Source organism: Lissotriton helveticus, chromosome 10, assembly GCF_964261635.1.
Source record: "Lissotriton helveticus chromosome 10, aLisHel1.1, whole genome shotgun sequence".
NCBI classification, from domain to species: domain Eukaryota; kingdom Metazoa; phylum Chordata; class Amphibia; order Caudata; family Salamandridae; genus Lissotriton; species Lissotriton helveticus.
In genome coordinates this window covers 254,590,411-254,610,426 of record NC_136071.1, presented here as the reverse complement: position 1 = coordinate 254,610,426, position 20,016 = coordinate 254,590,411, and the positions used below count along the sequence as shown (strand labels likewise).

At 46.5% G+C, this 20,016-nt stretch overlaps 1 protein-coding gene across 3 annotated transcripts in view; it reads left to right on the top strand.

The window, feature by feature from the left end:
- Positions 1–20,016, top strand: part of LOC144786225 (solute carrier family 22 member 13-like) — a 418,586-nt gene that overhangs the window by 30,546 nt on the left and 368,024 nt on the right. The gene's annotated exons all lie outside the window — the stretch shown is intronic.

Here is a 20,016-nt window from a genome sequence, read left to right as displayed (position 1 = left end):
TCACCCCAACAAATGTCCCCTGTGGGTCTGCCCAGATCTGTACTACCTGGAATGGTTGGGTCTTCCTTATCAGTATTGCCACCCCCCTCGAGCCTTTGGTGATTCCCGCATGTGCTAGGACTTTATATTGCCCTCTCGCTAGGAAACCGCAGTTGCTCCCCAGAAGGTGCGTTTCTTGTAGTAGCACAATATCCGGGCCTATCCTCTTGATGTACGCATTCACCAGGCCTCGTTTGATCCTACTGCCCAGCCCGTTCACATTCCATGTTATTATCGAGAGACCCTCCAGGTCCTGTCTCTGTTCTATGCGTCTACCCGGCATCCCTCCATGACCCGCTGTACGTGGTGTTCTGGTTGCTTTCTAGTGGAGTGTTTGAAGTGCGGCGTGTGCGACCTTTCTGACATGACCCGTACCCTCCCCCTCCCTTCCTTTCCCCCCTCCCCCGTCTCCCTCCCCATTCACACCCTCAACTCCCTCAAAGTGAAAACACCCATAACTCCCCCCACTCTCCCCTCCCCACCCTCCCTTCAGTCTCAACTTCCACAGAAACAGGACTATCGGTGGAGAGGGTCTGTCGCCCTCCCTCGGAACCTCCCCTCTTTAACCTACAAGTGCGATCTGTGTAGCGGGTATGTGGCCCAGCCCCGACCGATCAACCTGGAAATTCACAAGAACAGTACATAAGAATGAATAGCAAAACAATAGGTAAAGGGGAGTTGTAACTTGCGTGCCCTCATCGATGAGCTGCAATCTCTGCTGCCAGTTCTGCCCCCTCTCAGGAATGTGAGTCCTGGGTATCAGCTCTTGGGTCTTCCACCAGTCCAGACGTGTCCAGCTCCATTTCTCGGATTGCTGTCACCAAGGGACGCAAAGAGCGCATCTCCTCCTCTTCCCCTCCGGATGATCGCCCCCCGGTGTCTACTTCACCTTCAGAGCTGGCATTCCTTTCCACACAACGGAACCTAGAACCCGTCGCTTCTATCCCTCCGGGTGATGCCGAGTTCTGTCTCCTTCGTCCTGACGGGGTGTGTACTGGATAAGGCGTTGTCTGCATCCGTCTCCTGCTCCTTGGTTTCTTTGGTCTTTGGGTCTTTGGCGGACTCCGCCGAAGTCCGTTGGCTGACGACCCTTCCATCACCCTGTTTCCCTCGGCCTCCGCTCTACGGAATGTAGGACGTTCTTCTAGCCACTGCCATGCATCTTCCGGATGACTGAAGAAGTGCGTTCTGCCGTCATATATCACTTTCAATTTCGCCGGGAAGAGCAACATATATGTGATATGTAAGTCCCTTAGCTTCGCTTTCACCACATTATAGGAACGTCAATGTTTTTGCACCTCCTCGCTGTAGTCCGGGAATATCATAATGTTCGTATTTTCTAGCCGGATCTCCCCCAGCTTTCTGGCCTCACTGAGTATCAGATCTCGGTCCGCAAAATTGAGGAAGCGTGCAATGACCGGTCTCGGCCTCGCACCCTCCGGTGGCTTTACCAACAGCGCCCTGTGTGCTCGTTCAATACCAAAGCAATTCGAGAACTGTGCTTTCAGGAAGGTTTTCCTCAGCCAGGTATGCAGGTAGGTCGCCATGTCCGTCCCTTCGATGCCTTCTCTAAAGCCCACAAAGCGCAGGTTGTCGCGTCTCACCCTGTTTTCTGCATCATCCACCTTCCATAACAGTTGGCGATGCGATGCTTGGAGTTCCGCCATGTCTTTCCGGAGGGTAGTGAGAGAATCCTCCGCCTCACTGATCTGCGTCTCCGCCGTCGTCACCCTCTCTGTCAGGTTACGGAAGTCCTGTCTCAGTAATGTCACCTCCGAGCCTACCTCGCCAATCTCGACCTCCAGGGCTGCCCGGGACTCTTGAATATCAGTCCTAGACGCTTGAATCGCCCCCATCAGCAGCTCAGTGTCCAAGCGTGTGCCAGAGGCGGAAGGTGAAGCCTCTTTCTGTGGCCGAGTCGTGGCGTAGTTGTCCATGGTCTCCTGCCTGGAGGATTTAGCAGCCAAGTCCCTCTTCCACATCTCGTACCTCTCCGTGCGTTCACCCGCTCGGGGGGCTTCTTCGCGCACCCTTCGCCGCCGTTTCTTCGTCCGTGGGGAGGGGTCATCTTCCGTTCACCCTTGTCGTGGAGGCTTCTCCCAGTCCCCTCCTTCCTCAATTCCCGTAGTCTCTGCTTTCTCACAGGCCTCTTCCGCCGTCTGTACCCCTTCCGCCGGCTTCACCGTGTCCCCCCTTGCTCTCCCTGGCCTCTCAGAAGCCAGTGGCGTGTGGGGCCCAGTCTGTGCGTAGCCGGTTAAATGGAGCTAATTCCGCCTATTGGCGCAGAGGCTCTCTGTCATCAGTGAGGGTGTCTCCCCCCTGCCTGGGCACCATTAGGCGATCCACCTCCTCAGGGCCCCGGGCATCCCACACTCCTCCTCGGTGCCAGACTCCAGCCCTCACTGCAGGCCTCCCTGGTGTTCCGGCCGTTCACTGGTGGTGGGCAGGTCCGGTCTGTCTCTGGGGCCCTGCTGCAGTGAGCTCTCCGTCACAGGCCGGTCCCGTCTGGGGCGGGGAAGGCGGCAGGCCACTATCCGTGCCTGCAGCCCTGATCCGAACCCTCCTTACCGCAGTCCCCTCCGGTCTGAGGCCTACCACCACTGCTAGGAGATACGCTGACCAGCCAGGCCCGGTGTCTCTGCTCCCTCGCCGAGGTGCTGAAGATCCCCCCCCGGCCCCCGGGCAACCGGGTCTCTTGAGCTGCATCTAGAGTGGGGGGGGTTGCAGCGCTCTTCTCTATCCTCCTCCTTACCGGCGTACTTCAGAGGGCCCTGGTTCCGGGGCCGCCCTTCTCCGGCACAATGTCTCTGTGTTCCCTTGGGTGGCTCCCGCTAGCGGCCTCAGTTCTGTGTCGGGTGGAGTCCGGCGCCTCCAGCCCTTGCCTGCGCCTATCCACTCTGCTGCGATGCGCCTTCCCTCCGCTGTCTGCGGGGCCTGGGATGCACGTTAGTCCTGCTTGGGATCTGGTCTCGGCCTGCACTACGTGTCTCCACGCCTCAGAGCTGCCCCGCTGCCTCGGAAGCGATAACGCCGGGACCCGCTCCTTCTTCGGCTGTACTCCTGTTTCTGCTAGTTCCGGCTTTGGTCTGGCTACCTCCTCGGGGTGTGCGCGGTGCTCACCGTACCACTCGGCCTGTCTCTCCGGGTCCGGCCGCCATCTTGGGGCTAAAGTCCTGGCTCGCCGGTACTTTGGTGCCAAATTACCCCGTTTCCATCTGCAGTGTCGGAAATTTCTCGGCCCCAGGGCGCGTCTGGTCCCCTACGGTCCCGTCTCCGCCGTCTTGGGGCTGCAGGACTGGTTTTAATTGTCGGATTTAGAGCAGCTAATCAGGAGCTACACCGGAGCACGTCCTAGCCGGCCATGCTGTTGGCCACACCCCTAGTTTCCTGTATGATCAACCGCAGCTTTGAGAACAGTGCTGTGTCAGCATAAATTTGTGTTAGTATAAAAAAAAACATGACAAATGAGCAATCATTCAGCACACCTCGCGTGAAATATATGAGCTGTTACATTTTTTTACTGGCACATCATCAAATAGGGATGTTAACACTATCTAGAAAAATTCTGAAAATATGGCTTTTCCATCAATCTTAGCCTCTCTCCCTTTTCACTCGCTTTCTTTTTTTGTGATACCACTAGGGTGCCCTGCGGGGTATCAAAGGGCTTTCGAAATGCAGTTTCGAAAAGCACTTTGATACCCCGCAGTACACCACACTTAGAGCACTGCATGGTACGCTCTGCTGCAGTGGCAGCCAATGGCAACACAGATGTAACAAGATCATACCACTGGGTGTTGGTGATTAGCACAGCATTGCTCAAATTAGAGCCTGACACCTGCATGTGGCTTAAAAATCTTTACAGTAGGCACTCAAAATATGAGCTTTCTGTTCCTGTTGAGCAAATTACCTCTTTGTCTTTTAAACCACCTTTCAGCCATACCTCAGTGACACACTTGGAATTTAAGTAATATATGTAAAGTTACTGTACTGTGATTTAGGATTAGATTTATCACTTGGGTATTGAAAAGGCCTGTGTAAAGGAACTTCAATGTTCAATGTATTCTGACTACTTTTAGCTTCTGGTTAAATGGTGTGTACTTTATTTGAACTGCCCACTCTTGGATTGGGAGTTGTATCTTAGGAGCTAGCAACCTTTGGCATATTCCTAAGATACCTAAAGAACTATCTGGATTGGTTTATAACACAACAAAAGCTTAACATTGTATATGTCATAATACTAATAACTTAGTCATACTGTTTATCTGGTACCTAACCGGTGTTCAAGGACCAGTTGAATTGGCCTTTCTTTTTTCTGGGCAGTAGAATATAATGCATATGCTGCAGCGCCAGTTAGTATATAGGTGGGATAAGACCTCCAGAAAGTGCAAATGCAAAATCCCTTTACCATTTTCTCTCTCTCTCTCTCTCTCTCTCTCTCTCTCTCTATATATATATATATATATATATATATATATATATATATATATATATATATATATATATATATATATATATATAGAGAGAGAGAGAGAGAGTACCCAAACCTTTGAGGCGGGTAATCTCAGTAACCGCAGCACCAATCACAACACCCAATACAGCGCTGGAAAGGGCAGTTGCAGCAGAAGGACAAAGGCTATGCAGACGGCCACCATTGTTTTTTGCAGAGTTTTATATAGCGCGAACTTGACCCAAACTGAATCAGGTATCAGAGCGCTTTACATAGCACCAGTTACATTACATGAGGACACACATTTATTTTTGTTAGGCACGGGGAGATTAAGTGATTTGCCCAGAATCACAGGATGTTTGCCTTCGTTGCCAAGACTCGAACCCACATCCCCAGGTCCGAGGTCGAGCGCCTTAGTTGTTAGGTCAACTCCTCTATACATTTAAAAGGTAAAAGAACCGTGCCAGCAAAGTAGTCCCTTGTGGGCGTGTCTGCGTTGTGCTGTGGGTGTGGGCTGGGGGCGTGACTAACGCTGAGGGCGTGTTGTACGGCCATCACATCATGGGCTGTGGGTGTGTGCTGGGGGCGTGACTTACGCTTTGGGCATGACAAACGCTGGGGGCGTGTGTCCGCCCTTCATGCCATGTGAGTCGTACATACAAGCGCCAATTACATTGCTGCGCAGCATCAAGGGGCACGCTGGGGGCGTGTGTCCGGCCTTTATGCCATGTGAACGCAAATGCGCCGCATCAAGGGGCACGCTGAGGGCGTGAGAAACGCTGGGGGCGTGTGCTACCTTCCGCCCTTCATGCCATGTGGGTTGTACATTAATCAGAAGATCGTCTGCTGTGGCCGTGTGCTGGGGGTGTGACAAATGCGTTCACCTGGAGGCCTGGTAAGTAACGCTACTGCAGCCTCTCCTGCGCGCTGTTACTGAACTCTATCATTCAGTGAAATTACACGCGCCTGCTACCATCAACTAGGGCTCTAGCCGGGCTCAGGCAGCGGATCAGTACACTAATTACACACGCCTAATAACATCAACCAGGGCTGCAGCTGAGCCTCAAGCGGGGGAACACGCGCCTGCTAACATCAAACAGGCCTGCATCTGCGCCTCAAGCGGGGGAACACGCAAATAAGCGTGTCTGCGGCGACAATTACTGCAGCCTCTCCTACTCGCTGTCACTCAACTCTCTCATTAAACGGATTTACCCGCGGCTGATAACTCTCTCATTCAACGACATTACACGCGTCTGCTAACATCAACCAGGGCTGTAGCCGGGCTCAGCTGGCGGATCACTACACCAATTACACGCGCCTGCTAACATCAACCAGGGCTGTAGCTGGGCCTTCTCCGTCCCTATTCTAATGAAACAAAAAATGTTGTCTACCGCGAGATTTTAAAATAAATTGCCCTTGCCAAATACATACATTATACACATTCTATTTCATACCCGGACAACGTCGGGACGGGCTGCTAGTATATACACCTAGTATGTACACCTGTACCCTGTGGGTTGAAGCGTTTTGCGGGGACTTGAGGGGCCCTTAAGTTTTTATTGACTGGATTCAGTTCGCCCAGCTCTGCTTATGCCCCATAACACAAGGAATTTACCTCGGTTTCCCCACGTAACACCAACCCAGGTTTGGAGCATGCTGGGAGTTGCAGTGCCAATAGTTCTACGCTGCAACTGACGATCACATGGTTGGGGGAGGCGTGCACTCAGCAATCAAGAGTGCTGCAGACACCTATATCAGCTGGGCGCACAAACTTTTCAGTTGGGCAGAGGCGTCTGAGGAAGGCTCACGGCGAAATGCATTACGCTGTATCTACATACAAATAAAGAACCTCTTTACAAGTCCCCGCTTGTGGCTCCTTCCTTCGGCATTACTGGAGGTTGTTTGGGATATATATATATATATACACACAATCTTACACTGTACCTTATTTTGTCAATCTGGGTAATTCTGTCATCTCCATAATTACAAAATTACATTATACAACTGGAGGTACTTCAAATGTAATTCCCAGGCTATGGCTCTTCACCAGCTATGAATATTTGTTTCAGGCTGACTAATTAAGACATTAAAGCTGTTTTAGTCCTCCTTCTAATACTTTTGCCCAATTATTTGTAGATGTTTCTGAATGTGCTCTCTTGGGCAGAGAATCAACATTGATGTTAGTCTTAACCGGGCAGTACAAAATCTGGAAATCATACAAGGATAAAGTAATGAGTCATCTGGGTTCAATTGCTTCCAATAGATGGCCGCTGAGCCCGGGACCAAAAACCCTGGTTACTCCCTCGCAAAACCAGGCAGTTTTTCGATCGATAATTTTGAAGTCTCCACAGTACGTTTTGGGCCATTTCCTGTCAAGGGCACTAGGCCTACCCACACAATTGAGGTACCACTTTTATCGGGAAACCTGGGGGAACACACGGTGATAGGTGTTTTTGGTACCGGGCTTGCAGACATCTAGGGGAACCTAAAAAACTCAGACATTTCTGAAAACTAGACACCCGTGGATGTCCAGGGAGGTGTGGCTTGCATTGATCCCCCAACATTTTCCTTCCCAGAATCTGCTGCAAACCTCAAATTTTGCTAAAAAGTCAAATTTTCCTCTAATATCTGTGTGGGAAAGTTGTGGGATCACTGAACGGTACAAATGTCCTACCATTAAACGTTACCCTCAGTCTCCCGATAAAATGATACCTAACTTGTGTGGATAGACCAAGTGCCTATGACATGGAAGGGCAAAATATGTGTAGAGATTGTGTGCGGCCCAAAGCGGTCCAAAAGGGCAGTTTGTTGACACGAACTTAGGCTGATGCTACTTTGGGCTCCCACACAAGTGAGATATCATTTTTCTCAGAGATCAAGGGGAAAGCTGGGTGGTAGGAAATTTGGGCCTGCACAGTGATCTTACGACTTACCCACAGAGAAATGTGAGGAAAATGTGAGTTGGTAAGTAAATTTGAGGTTTGCAGGGGATTCTGGGTAAGAAAACACTGAGGGATTCATGCAAGCCACACCGCCAGCCAAGAATCAGTACTCGCACACCACCAGCCAAGCACCATCCACACACACCGCCAGCCAAGCGCCATGCACGCACATCGCCAGCCAATCACCATCCATGTACACAGCCAGCCAAATATCATCCACGCACACAGTCAGCCAAGAACTATCCATGCACACATCCAGCCAAGTGCCACCCATGCACTCTGCCAGCCAGCCAAGCACCAGCCATGCACAGTCAGCCAAGCGCCAGTCCATGTACACCGCCAGTCAAGCACCAGTCCACGCACACCACCAGTCAAGCGCCAATCTACACACACCGTCATAAAGCCCGAGTCCACACACTCCATTAGCCAAGTACAGGTCCACACACACCACCAGCAAAATGCCACCCAACGGTCAGTTCATGCAGACCATCTGCCAAACTCCAGTTCACACATAAACAATCTCTCCCTGGTTTCTAGTGGTTTTCTGCTGACACTAAAAATATCACTGAAACAGCCAAAATGTGTGCCTAAAAAAGGGGAGCGACCCTTGCCTATGGGGCTTCTCCCTGACATGTCCATAAACATATCCCTAGTGCCTAATCGGCTATCTACCCCCCAGGAGGACAGATAAGGTGCTATTGCCCTGAGCTGCCTCCCGGGGGGCAGAAATACTTTTTGGGGGGTCGGGGTAATAGCATGCCCATTCTGGGCAGCCCCCACCCACCGCTACATGTAAAAAAACATAACCCCTGGTGCCTAGTGGGCTTTTTGCCCCCAGGGGCAAAAAGGGACTATTGCCCCCAATCTACCTTCCGGGGGAGGAGAAAGACTGTGTCAAATCTTTTTGGCGGTGGGGCATTGGCATGCCCATTTTGGGCAGCCCCCACCCCTACGTATATAAAAACAACATAATCCCTTGTGACTAGTGGGCTTCCTGCCCCCGGGGCGGGGCAGATCAGGGGCTATTGCCCCCGTCTGCCTCCTGGAGGGGGCAGAAATACTATGGAATTATGGGGGGCATTGGCATGCCCCTTTTGGGCAGCCCCCACTCCTATATACATAAAAATAAAATCCCTTGTGCCTAGTGTTCTTTCTGCCCCCCCCCCCCGGGGGAAGATCAGGGGCTATTACCCCATCTGCCTCCGAGGGGGGAGAAAGACTGTGGAATGTTGGGGGGGCATTGGCACCCCTACATTTGCTCTAAACATAAATCCCGGGTGCCTAGTGTGCTGTCTACCCCTCCCAGGGGGCAGATTGGGGGCCATTGCCCCTATAGGAAGATTGAATATGCCCTGAAAAAATTGGGGAAGCATATGCCCTTGCCCAAGTAGCCGCTACCCGCTCCCTGGTGTCCAGTGGGTGGATCCCTGCTTGGGGATCGCCCTCATGCACAATCCCCAAGCATGGATCCACTAGGGATTTGTACCATTGGAAAGGGGAGATTCTCCCCATTCAAATGATACCTCTACCGTCTTGCTACATGCTCGGGGCGCTGAGATAGTCCCACGAGCACATAGGAAGTGAAACTGAAATTAGCCTATCAGCCTATTTCAGTTTCGATTTCAGGGAAATTACGTCCGCCCGATATGCGCGCTGATCGTCATTTCATTGAAACAATCCAAACAGCCTTGTGAGCGGAGAAATCCCTTTCCCAGCTCCCAAGGCTGTTTTGGACTGAAAGAAATCCCCCTGGTGCTCGCACCACAGGGATTTCAAGTGCCATGTGTGCGGATGGTCGGTAGCCGCCCGACGCACACGAGCACTGTGTTGCCGGACGGCTTCCGGATGTCCGACACTCACAAAGGGTTAAACTGTTTAGTAAAGAATTCATTCCTTATACAGACATATTTTCTCTGGGTGAGCTGTATCTATGATTCAATTCAACTAGTGCACACTTTCTAGTGTGAAAACACTCTTATATATGTCTAAAAACATTTAGTGAGGAAGTAAGCTCCTTCCACACACCTTACTTTCAGTAAACATGTTAATAATGGAGTGTGAAAAAACTGTCTCAAATGTAAAACAGTACTACTAGGTAAAACTCTATGTAGGTTTATATAACAGAACCACTATGCCCTGTTGTTTCCATTATAACTGGGTATACAATCTCTACAGTACATTTTCATACATTACATTATCTCTACAGGGTGAAACCTTCATTTTTTGTGACAACTTAACTTCTTCATGACACTTTTCCACTGACTCATACATAGGTACTATAACCATCATTGAGAAAGTCTCTCCTCTTCAAGCACCTTTTATATTAGTGAACACACGTTCTGATTGTGCAAAATTATTATAGTAAGTACAATAGTTGGAATATACATCAACAATTCCTGAGAGACACCTAGATCTCAAAACAAAAGTATCTCCATAGCCAAGTAGGAACTCAAAAGTATATGAGAGATAGAATCAGCTAAGGTTCAATAGCAAGTACTGTTAATTTATATTTGGATTTTTATATATCCAAATTATGAGTACTCTCATAATGAACAAACATATTAAAACGGGTTTCTAAATATTTTTTATATTTAAAATATTCAGTAACAGAATTCACAGTTTAATGACACTATATTTTTAAGTACCTGGAAAAAAAAGCTGTACGTTGAAGGCAGCTGGGTGCACCAAACTCCTTTAATAAAAATCAAATAAGCTCTGCTGAATGGCATTACACTTCCTTCACCTCCACATCATCAAGGGCAATCTCAGGTGTCTGAGGTTATACCACAGATATACATATCGGAACCCTTAAGCTTTGTAGCCAAGCACTTCACCGCCCTTTCTGAATATTGTAGAGGGGATGTCAACTATTGGTTGATCCTGATAGAACCTCACTATTGCATTCTTCACAGAACAAATGTATCACTTTCACAGTACATGTACTACTTCTCCCCTTTAATAGTCTTTGTGTAGGAAAGTGGGGTATTTTGTGGTGATGCTGGTTAGGCTTCACAATGCAATACTCTCACAATACCCCAAAGATGGTCCTTGGATTCACAATAATAAATCCTTAGCTCAGTCCTGGTAGAATGGCAAATAGTGCGTAAGCTTTACTAAAGAAGCACGTGTTGAGCATTTCAGAGTACCAACATGGTTGCTAAGTAATTGACACAACTCGAAAGAAATCTGACACCATTTTATTAAAATGAAGCAGATTTTTATATAAGTTAAGACACCTAAATGAAGTGAATCAGATAAGTATAAACGGAGTAATGGATTTTAGAAGCAATTTTAAATCAGTGCAAAACAGTACTGCAAAACGTTATCATTGCAATCAACGGGAAAGAGCGCTAGTGACAATCGGTCACTTGGAGGTTGAGTTGTGTGGAATCCAAGGCGAGTAAAGGTGATGCGGTTCCCGGGACCTAGCATTGGCAGTCAGTTTGATTTTACCTAGCTCAAGAAGCCGGTGTGCAGAGTTGTCCTGGCAGTCCTTGGTGGTTTTACTGCTTCCAGAGTGCTTGTAGGGAACAGATTGCAAAACGTTGACCACAAAGCCACTGCTCATGTCGAATGAAAATTATGAAGAGTTCCCACATGGTGCTGCGCCTAATAATGGGAGTGGATGTCGGACTTGCGACCAACAAGCGGTAAGCACAGCAGAAAGTTATTTCAACGTTCGAGGTCTGGGGGAACACAGTAACTGCCTGAAACATTGTAGAGGCCAGGACTAAGTTTCCCACAATGCAATAAACAATCTACTTTTGGTCGATCCCTCCGAGGGCCCGATGGACAGTGATTCTTTGGGTCCAGTACTTTGTTTTAACCTACCATGTGCAGGGGACTAGTGACACTAGTCCAGGTGAGTCTGGAGTTGGCTTTGACTATCAAGGGGAGCCATCTGTTTGGGGAACTGAACTTTGGTCCAGGACGACTCGCAGTCATGCAGTTCCAGTAAGGTTGCCACAAGCTCACAAGAGTATCACACCTTTGGTTTGTACAGCTCCTGTTGTCGCAGACTCAGGTCTCCTCTTGTGTCCTTTGTTGCAAGTTGGATCAGAACTGAGGTTCTGGTGTTAGTGGTAGCCCTTAAATCTAGATTTTAGGGTGTAAGCGGTGTGGGTGCAAGTGGCCAATGGGCCACTATCCCCAGCGGCTATTCTGCCCTTGAGGTGATCACATCCGGGGGTGTAGGTCACCTTTTCTACTCAGAACCCTCTATTCTATCACTTTTAAAAATGGCAGAAGTCTTCCTTTGCTATACGGACCAGGTTGCCCACCCTAGAGGTGTGGCTAGTCTTCTGGGGGTGTACCCCTCCTGAATGCCTAATTTTCCAGCCTGCCCAGGTGCAAATGTGCCTGGGGCGGGGTAAGGCTGTTCCTCCTTTGGGAGGCAACCTAGGTGCATATCACAGGTGGTGTCGTCTTAAAAGCTCACTGCCTTGATGTGCCGCTTCAGTGGCCATCCTGTCATTGAGGGTGTTATGACCTCCTTCCCATCCAGGCCATTGTTTCTGACTTCTAGGAGAGGCCATACCGCCTGGCAGGGGGGTCAGATTCCTGTCATGGCGGCAGCTACGGACTGGCAGCCAGAGCACAGGAAAGGCTGGGGCAACCAGGTGGGCTCCCTGTAATGTAACCACATGGGTGCATGCCACATCATCCCCGACACGTGATTCATATCAGGGGCGATGAGGCACATCGTTTGACACCAAACATGACATATTTCGGCAGTACCATAATGGAGCTGCCAACATAAGGGTTGCCTGGGTGCATATAAGCTTGCACATACATGTCCATACCTTTAATATAGCGCACACTGCCTTCTGGGCTCAGGAGGCCTTCCTCACAGGTGACGGGTATATATTAAAAGTAGTGCTTTGATTTTGCCACACAGGGTGAGGGCAGAGTCGAGTTCAAGCAGTTTGCACTGTTCCTGCAGTCTGAAATGACAGGCCTGCTGTCAGTAGTTTACTTGGGTTACTCAAGATGGCAAAAACAGAGCTTCAGGACGTGGTGACACCTTTAACACCCATGTCCTGGTTACCACTGATACCATATACTAGGGACTTATAAGGGGGTTAAACTGCTTGCCAATTGGGGTTTCCAATACACACATATCAGTTTTAGGCAGAGAGCACGGGCACTGGGGCCTGGTCAGCAGGCTCCAGTACACGCTCAGATGCATAACCATCAGCACTGGAGCAAAAAGTCGAGGGGGGGGGGGGTGGTGGCCATACAAAAAGGGGACTTCCCTACAGTAAGCTTTTTTTTTCTTAATTATGAACAATGGCAACCTCTGCTTTATTTTTTATTGTTTTATGGGTGTTTTAACCAGTTAATGGCACTTCTACTAATGTAATACACACTCTTTTGCTCCCTGTGCAAACAAGCACATGAGACTCTCACAAGATCATAAAAAGACCTCATGGCAGGGACGCTCAGTAAATTTCCATGTGACTCTTGCAAGAGGCTTGCAGGATGGGTTGCGACCCCCCTGGCTTTTTAGACAAGCTTTTTAAATCTACTTCCCCTTTCTTTGATTGTGTTACTGTTAATTTTAGCGCCAAGAAACTAATCAGTGTTAGTGCGCTCAATAAATAATTTAATAACATAACATAACAGCAAGCATCACCTAGAGAAATTTGTAAATGACTCTTGCAAGAATCTTATGAGATCGTAGCAAAATTTTAAATTCACCCAATAGAAAAGCACCTCCTGCTTAACAAGTAATTGTGCGTCTTAGAAACAGCAGTTGGTCACAACCTAACCTACTTTTGTAACTACCAAAAATCTACCAATTACATTTTGTATTTTTCCCACTCACATCATTTGGATTGGTCATAGAGGTATGGAATGGCATCAATTGTTACCAATGGCTGAGAGCATTTTGGATTGTGAGCACCCAGACCTGATGATTGTGCACTGTGGTGGCAATGACCTAGGCACAATCACAGGGGTTACACTTGAAATCCAAATGAAGGAGACTTTTTCACAATTGATGGCTCACTTTCCTCACACTACCTTTGCATATTTTAATATGTCAAAGGCAAAAACTGCAACAGTCAAAAGAGTTTTGTCCTAAGATTGAGAAAACCCAGAAGCATGTCAATAAAACAGCTTCCTCATTTCTTTGTGACCATGCCATGGGCTCTATATATCATAACAATATCTGTTTTGATATGCCAGGTGCCTATAGGTGAGATGGAGTGCACTTCACTGCAGAAGGGAACTGGATCTTCCTTAATAACATCATGGAATGCATCCAGTTCCATGCGTTACTGAACACTACACACTATAAACACAAAGACTCTTTACAGAGCCACCACCCTACAGCTACATTATGTGATTCTTTCATATTATAATTCCCTTTCTTTTTTAAGGATACTGGCACCCTTGAAGCTCTCATGAGAGTGGGAGCACCGAAATGCCTGCCTTCACCTGAATATTTTGCTGACTCTTGCAAGGCTCTTGTGAGCTCAAACACTTATCATATATCTCATGGATAACAGTCCTGTATTCTTGGGTATGAATAGTCCAGTGTGCAAACACACAAGCCTCTCACCTGAGAGCTCTCTACTCAGACAGATTTTCTCTACCCCTCCCTATTGTTTTTGTACAATCCGGCAAGAGACTCCTGAAATTATTAATCTTAAGGGGGATAGAATTGACACTTTCTGATTACAGAACTCATACTTTATAGTTCTCACCACTAAGGTATGGGGAGAAAGTGGCCTTCCCACTCAGAGCTTTCCAGACAATGACAGGAGCATATAGTAGGATGTAAGGAGAGACTGGTCTATCTGCTGACACCTCTCCTCAGGCTAACTACTATGCATAGTAGTGTGTAGGACAGACTGGCCTCATTGCGGAGGCTTCTCACTCAGATGAGGGGTGACCATAGTAGGGCATGTGAAAGCATTAGCCTCTCCTCTAAGACCCCTCTCTTGGATGATGGGTGTGTGTAGTGGGGTGTGCTGAGGCATTTGTCTCTTTGCTCAGACCTGTCTGTGAGATGAGAAATATGCATAATAGGTTGATGAGAGGGACTAGCCTCTCTTTTTAAACCTCTCTGTCAGATGACAAGTGTGCATAGTAAGGTGTGTGAAGGGACTGGCCTCCCCGCTGAGACCTCTCTTTCTCAGTTGAAGGGTGTGCATAGTAGGGTGAGGGGAGAAAGTAACCTCTCCGCTGAGACCTCTCTCTGGGCTGACAGGTGTGAAAAGTAGGGTGTGTGGAAGGACTGGTCTCACCATTGAGAGCTCTCTGTTAGGTGACAAATATGCATAGTAGGATGTGGAGAGGGACAGGCCTTTCTATTCAAACCTCTCTGTCAGATGATAAACATGCATTGTAAGGTATGTAAAGGGAGTGGCTTCTCCGCTGAGACCTCACTCTCAGATGAAGGGTGTGTTTAATAGGGTGATGGGAGAGACAAACCTCTCCTCTGAGACCTCTTCTGGACTGATATGTTGTGTAGTAAGGTATGTCAAACGACTGGTCTCTCCATTGAGAGGTCTCTGTTAGAGGACAAGTATGCATAGTAGGATGTGGAGAGGACTAGCCGCTTGTTTGAGAGCTTACTGTCAGATGACAAATGTGCATACTAGGGTGAGTGAAGAGACTCGGCTCTCCCCTAAGCCCTCTCTCTGTAATGATGGGTGTGTGTAATAGGGAGAGGAATAGAGTAGCCTCTCCGCTGAGAACTCTCTCTGGGCTCACAAGTGTGCGTAGTAAGATGTATAAAGGGATGACACCTCTATCTAGGATGATCGGTGTGCATGGGAGGGTTTGGGGAGGGACTGGTTTCTCTGCTGAGACCTCTCTCTGTAATGATTGGTGTGCATAGTAGGATGTTGGGAGGGACTAAGCTCTCCTTTCAGACCTATCTCTTAGTTGATGAGTGTGTGTAGTAGGGTCAGGAGAGGGACTGGCCTCTCCTTTTATACCTCTCTCTCAGATGATGGGTGTGCATAGTAGGGTGTGGTGGGGAATGCTTTCTTCTTTCAGACGTATTTCTCAGATGACGGGTGTGCATAGTAGGGTGTGTGGAGGGACTGGCCTCTCCTTTCAGACAGCTCTCTCAGAAGACAGGTTTGAGTAGTACGGTGTGTGGAGGGACTAGCCTCTCCGCTGAGACCTCTCTCTGTAATGATGGGTGTGCATAGTAGGGTGTGGAGAAGGATTGGCATCTCCTTTCAGACCTCTCTCTCCATTGACGGGTGTGTGTAGTAGGGTGTGGGAATGACAGGTGTGCGTAGTAGCATGTGTGGAGGGACAGGCCTTCTGCTGAGAACTCTCTCTGCTTAGTTTGGTGTAAGGAGAGACTGGCCTCTCCTTTCATACCTCTTTCTCAGATGATGGGTGTGCGCAGTAGGGTGTGGGAAGAGCCTTAACTCTTCTCACAACTTTTCCCAATGATCATAAATAGTAGACTCTAATAAACACCATCTCCAGTAAACCTCCTTCCTACAGTAACAAGTGTGCATACCAGAGTGTATTCAAACATCACCTACTCCTGCCTGCTTTTCTCATGCCCACAAGAGTCTTGTGAGATCATACCATTTAAAAAAAAAAAACAATGAACCTTCCAGTCATCAAAGTCCTTATCAGTTACATACCTCTCCTCAAAAACAAGGACCACAATATGAATTCCTACTAGTAGAGTGTACTGAGAGCTCATCTACTCCTTTTTACTATTCACGACTCAGCAAGATTGTTAACATTAGTTAAAAACAATATACATTTATTTTCTTCACAGTAGTATCTCTTAGACACCTCCTATCTAAATCTAGAGGGACAGCATGCTTTTCTGCTGCCCCCTTGTATATCTTTTTTACTTTTTTAGCACTGAGACTGCTCTTCTGAAGGTCTCTGAATATCGTAAAGCAAATCCTGATCTAGATTTCCAGGTTATGGTAATGCTATTGGATCTTTCTGCGGTGTTTGATACGGTGTTTCATGCAATTTTGCTTGAGAGGCTGGAATTGAAGGGATTAGCAACAGCACTCAGGCTGTTTTTCTTCCTCCTTTCACTGCAGCAAAACACTCGGATTGTGGAGTTCCGCAGAGTTCGGCTCTTAGCCCTACTCTTTTTAATAAGTATATGTCACCTTTGGCTAATATTGTGGAGTCCTGAAGAGTGAAAATAGTATCCTGTGCAGAAGACACGCAACTCCTCTAGGCCTTTCATTAAAATGTTCCTACTGCTTTGAGTTTTTTGAAGTCCTTCCTCAAATCGGTTATGGACTGGATGAATACCAGTTTTTAAAAATTGAACTCAGCCAAAACTGAGATTCATTTCTTTAGTGCTAAGTCTATCTCTGATTCCAACCTCTGGTGAAATGAGCAGCTGCCCCCACCCCATCTCTGGTGGTAAGGAACCTTGGGGCCATATTTGATTCTGAGCTCAATTTTGAGCCTCAGATTAAAGCATTGCCTGACTCTTGTTTCCTGACCCTGAGATCCTTGAGACGTATGCTGCACCTCATTTCCTATGGAACTACAAAAAACAATCATTCATGCCTTGATCACTACTAAACTGGATTATACTAACAGTTTCCAACCTTTCTCATTCAGCATCTCCAAATTATTCAGAACTCTGCTGCCCATCTGATCTTTAAAATCCCTCCATGGGTTTTCGATATCAAGTCATTCCTGCCGGCTTCACTGTCTTCCTTTCAACAGAATGAGCCAGGTAAAGGGCCTCACTCCTGGCTTTAGGATCTTCAACTAAAAAGGACCTCTTTATCGTAGGTGCTGCTTTAATTTGTCTCCTCAGACCCGCTCACTACGCCCTAACAACCAGAAACTGTTTTAAAATCCACAAATATGCAAGTCCTACCTTATGACTCGGCTGTGGAGTGCACTACCTCTTGCTTTGAGAAGCGGCTCTTCCGAAATGGTTTTTAGAAAAGGACCAAAACGTATTCTCTCTGACTCTGCTATAGCTATTTCTTAACCTGGGTCTGCGTATTCTGATGTTGTGGGGATCTTTTTTGGTTAGTACTAGGGCGGCTTTTGAGGTACAATAAAAACAAATTTCATTTCCACAACACCCAATTTTTCACAGTGAACGGTATGGGTGGCCATTTGATTTCTAAAATTCTAATAGCCAGCCAATCAGAACACTCGCAGGACACATGACAAAAAACGGACCTCTCGACCAATCATAGTGCTCCATTTTTTTATTTGCACACTCAAGGGATGCCTTTGAGACTCTTGCAAGCCCAACTGCCAAAATATACAATTATTTTTTACCCTTAATATCTAAAAAAACTGTTGAACTGAATTACACCAAATCACAAAAAGCACATTCTACAGGCCCAGATCTAGCTTCCTGCTGAATTTGGTGCAAATTCATTCAGCAGTTTTTGCTGTAGCCTTGTCTAAAGAAGTCTATGGAAAATGCATGGGGACTTTCAGTAGGGAAAGCATTGAGCTTCCGAAGGATTACATTTACTATTCTCACACCAGTCTGTGCAACAGTAGGTAAAGCGCTGGACTTCGCAGGGGCTAAATTTACTATTCCAACTCCAGTTGGTGCAACAGTAGGGAAAGCGTTGGACTTCGGAGGGTTAAATTTACTATTTACTGTCCAGTCCAGTCTGTGCAACAGTAGGAAAAGCATTAGATTTCAAAGGGGTGAGATTTACTATTCCCACCCCAGTCTGTGCAACAGTAGAGGAAGCATTGGACATCGGAGGGGTTAAATGTACTACCCCCACTCCAGTCAGTGCAACAGTAGGGAAAGCATTGGACTTCGGAGGGGCTAAATGTACTATTCCCACTGTTTGACTTTGAAGGGGTAAGATTTATTATTTCCCCTCCATTGTAAGCAACAATAGGTAAACTACCTCACTTCAAACACAATACAAACAGGAATAATCATATTAATTTTGAAAAAATATAAAAATCTAAATACAAGCATTAGTACTTAACATAAAATATATCTAACCTTTAACAAAATAAACAATTATCCAATTTACAAAATTACTAAAATATGTAATAATTAATTTTTAATAAAAAAAAAATGCTTATTTAGGACTTGATTTGGATGTTGGGCGGAAAGCCATCTGACAGACTGTTGGAGGCTTTCCGCCGTCATCGAGGGTTTCCCTCCGACCGCCTTATTATGATGATGGCGGTCGGAGGGAAACCCATGGGGGCATTATGCTCCTCTTCCGAAAGGCTCACAGAGCCCATCGGTAGAGGAGTGGTGTCCCATGCATGACGGCGGAGCCAACCTTGGCTCCGCCATTGGGATTACAATGTCGGTTTCTGACAGCCTTTCCATGTCAGCCTTTCCGACATGGAAAAGCTGGTAGAAAGTGACTTTGGGAGCCCCTAGCAAGGCCCCCTACCACCCTGGCCCTCCGCTATGGGGCCTGGGGGGCTCCTAAGGTACCCCACTAAATATCCCCGCACCATGTGGCATCCATTTTCCAATGGCAGCTTGTGCTACGGGCCTTTTCTGCCCGCCGCACAAGCCGCCATTGCAGAATGGACGTTTCCGACCACCCATAGGGCGGCCGCATCCAAATTGTGAAGTCAGAACCGCTAACCTATGGTCGGGCGGTTTCAGAGCATTACAGTGTTGGGCGGACATAAGTCCGTCCGACATCGCAATGAGGGCCTTAGTTATTACTTAATTAATTTCCACCCTATACCCCTACAAATCTAGCAACCCACACCTAAAATATAATTAAAATAAATAAGTAAAACAAAATGTACATATTGATAAACAATTACATAATGAATTAGTAATTAATAGTTAATTGCTAATTAATTATTGCTTAATGAACTTCCCGCCCTACAACCCTACAAACCCAGCATGCCACATTTGAAATATAACTAAAATAAATAATTATTACACAATTTACATACATATGAATCAATTACATATTTAATTATACATTAATAATGCTTATTAAATATTATTTAATTAACTTCCCACCCTATACACCTACAAACCTAGCAAACTGCAACGTAAATATAACTCAAATAAATCAATATTACATACTGTACATATGTAATACATTATGAATTAATTGTTGATTATTAGTTAATTAACTTCCCATATATGATTATTGCACAATGTACATAATTAATAATTCAACTAATGACAAATGTATTACTTATTTTTACCTAGTTAACTTCCCTGTCTATACTCCTACAAACAAAGCAACCCGCACCTAAAATGCAATTATAATAAATCAAAATTACACAATATAGATAATGAATATCAATCACATACTAACTTAAACAATATTTATAATTATTACTTATATTCTTTATTATTTTTTTTTAAACTTTTTATTAACTGTGCAGAAAACAGTGGTGTACATCACAGAATTATTACTAATTAACTTCCCACACTTTCTCCGACATAGCCCACAACAACTCTATAAATTACTATTAAAAATGTAATAAAACATTCTAAATTACTTAAAATTACAAACTATATTTAACAAAATTAATAATTATACAAACAATACTAACACATAAGATTAATATATAAACTAAAACACAAAAATGAAAAGACGATATTCTTTACAACTATATTATTGACTGCAATATTTACAACGA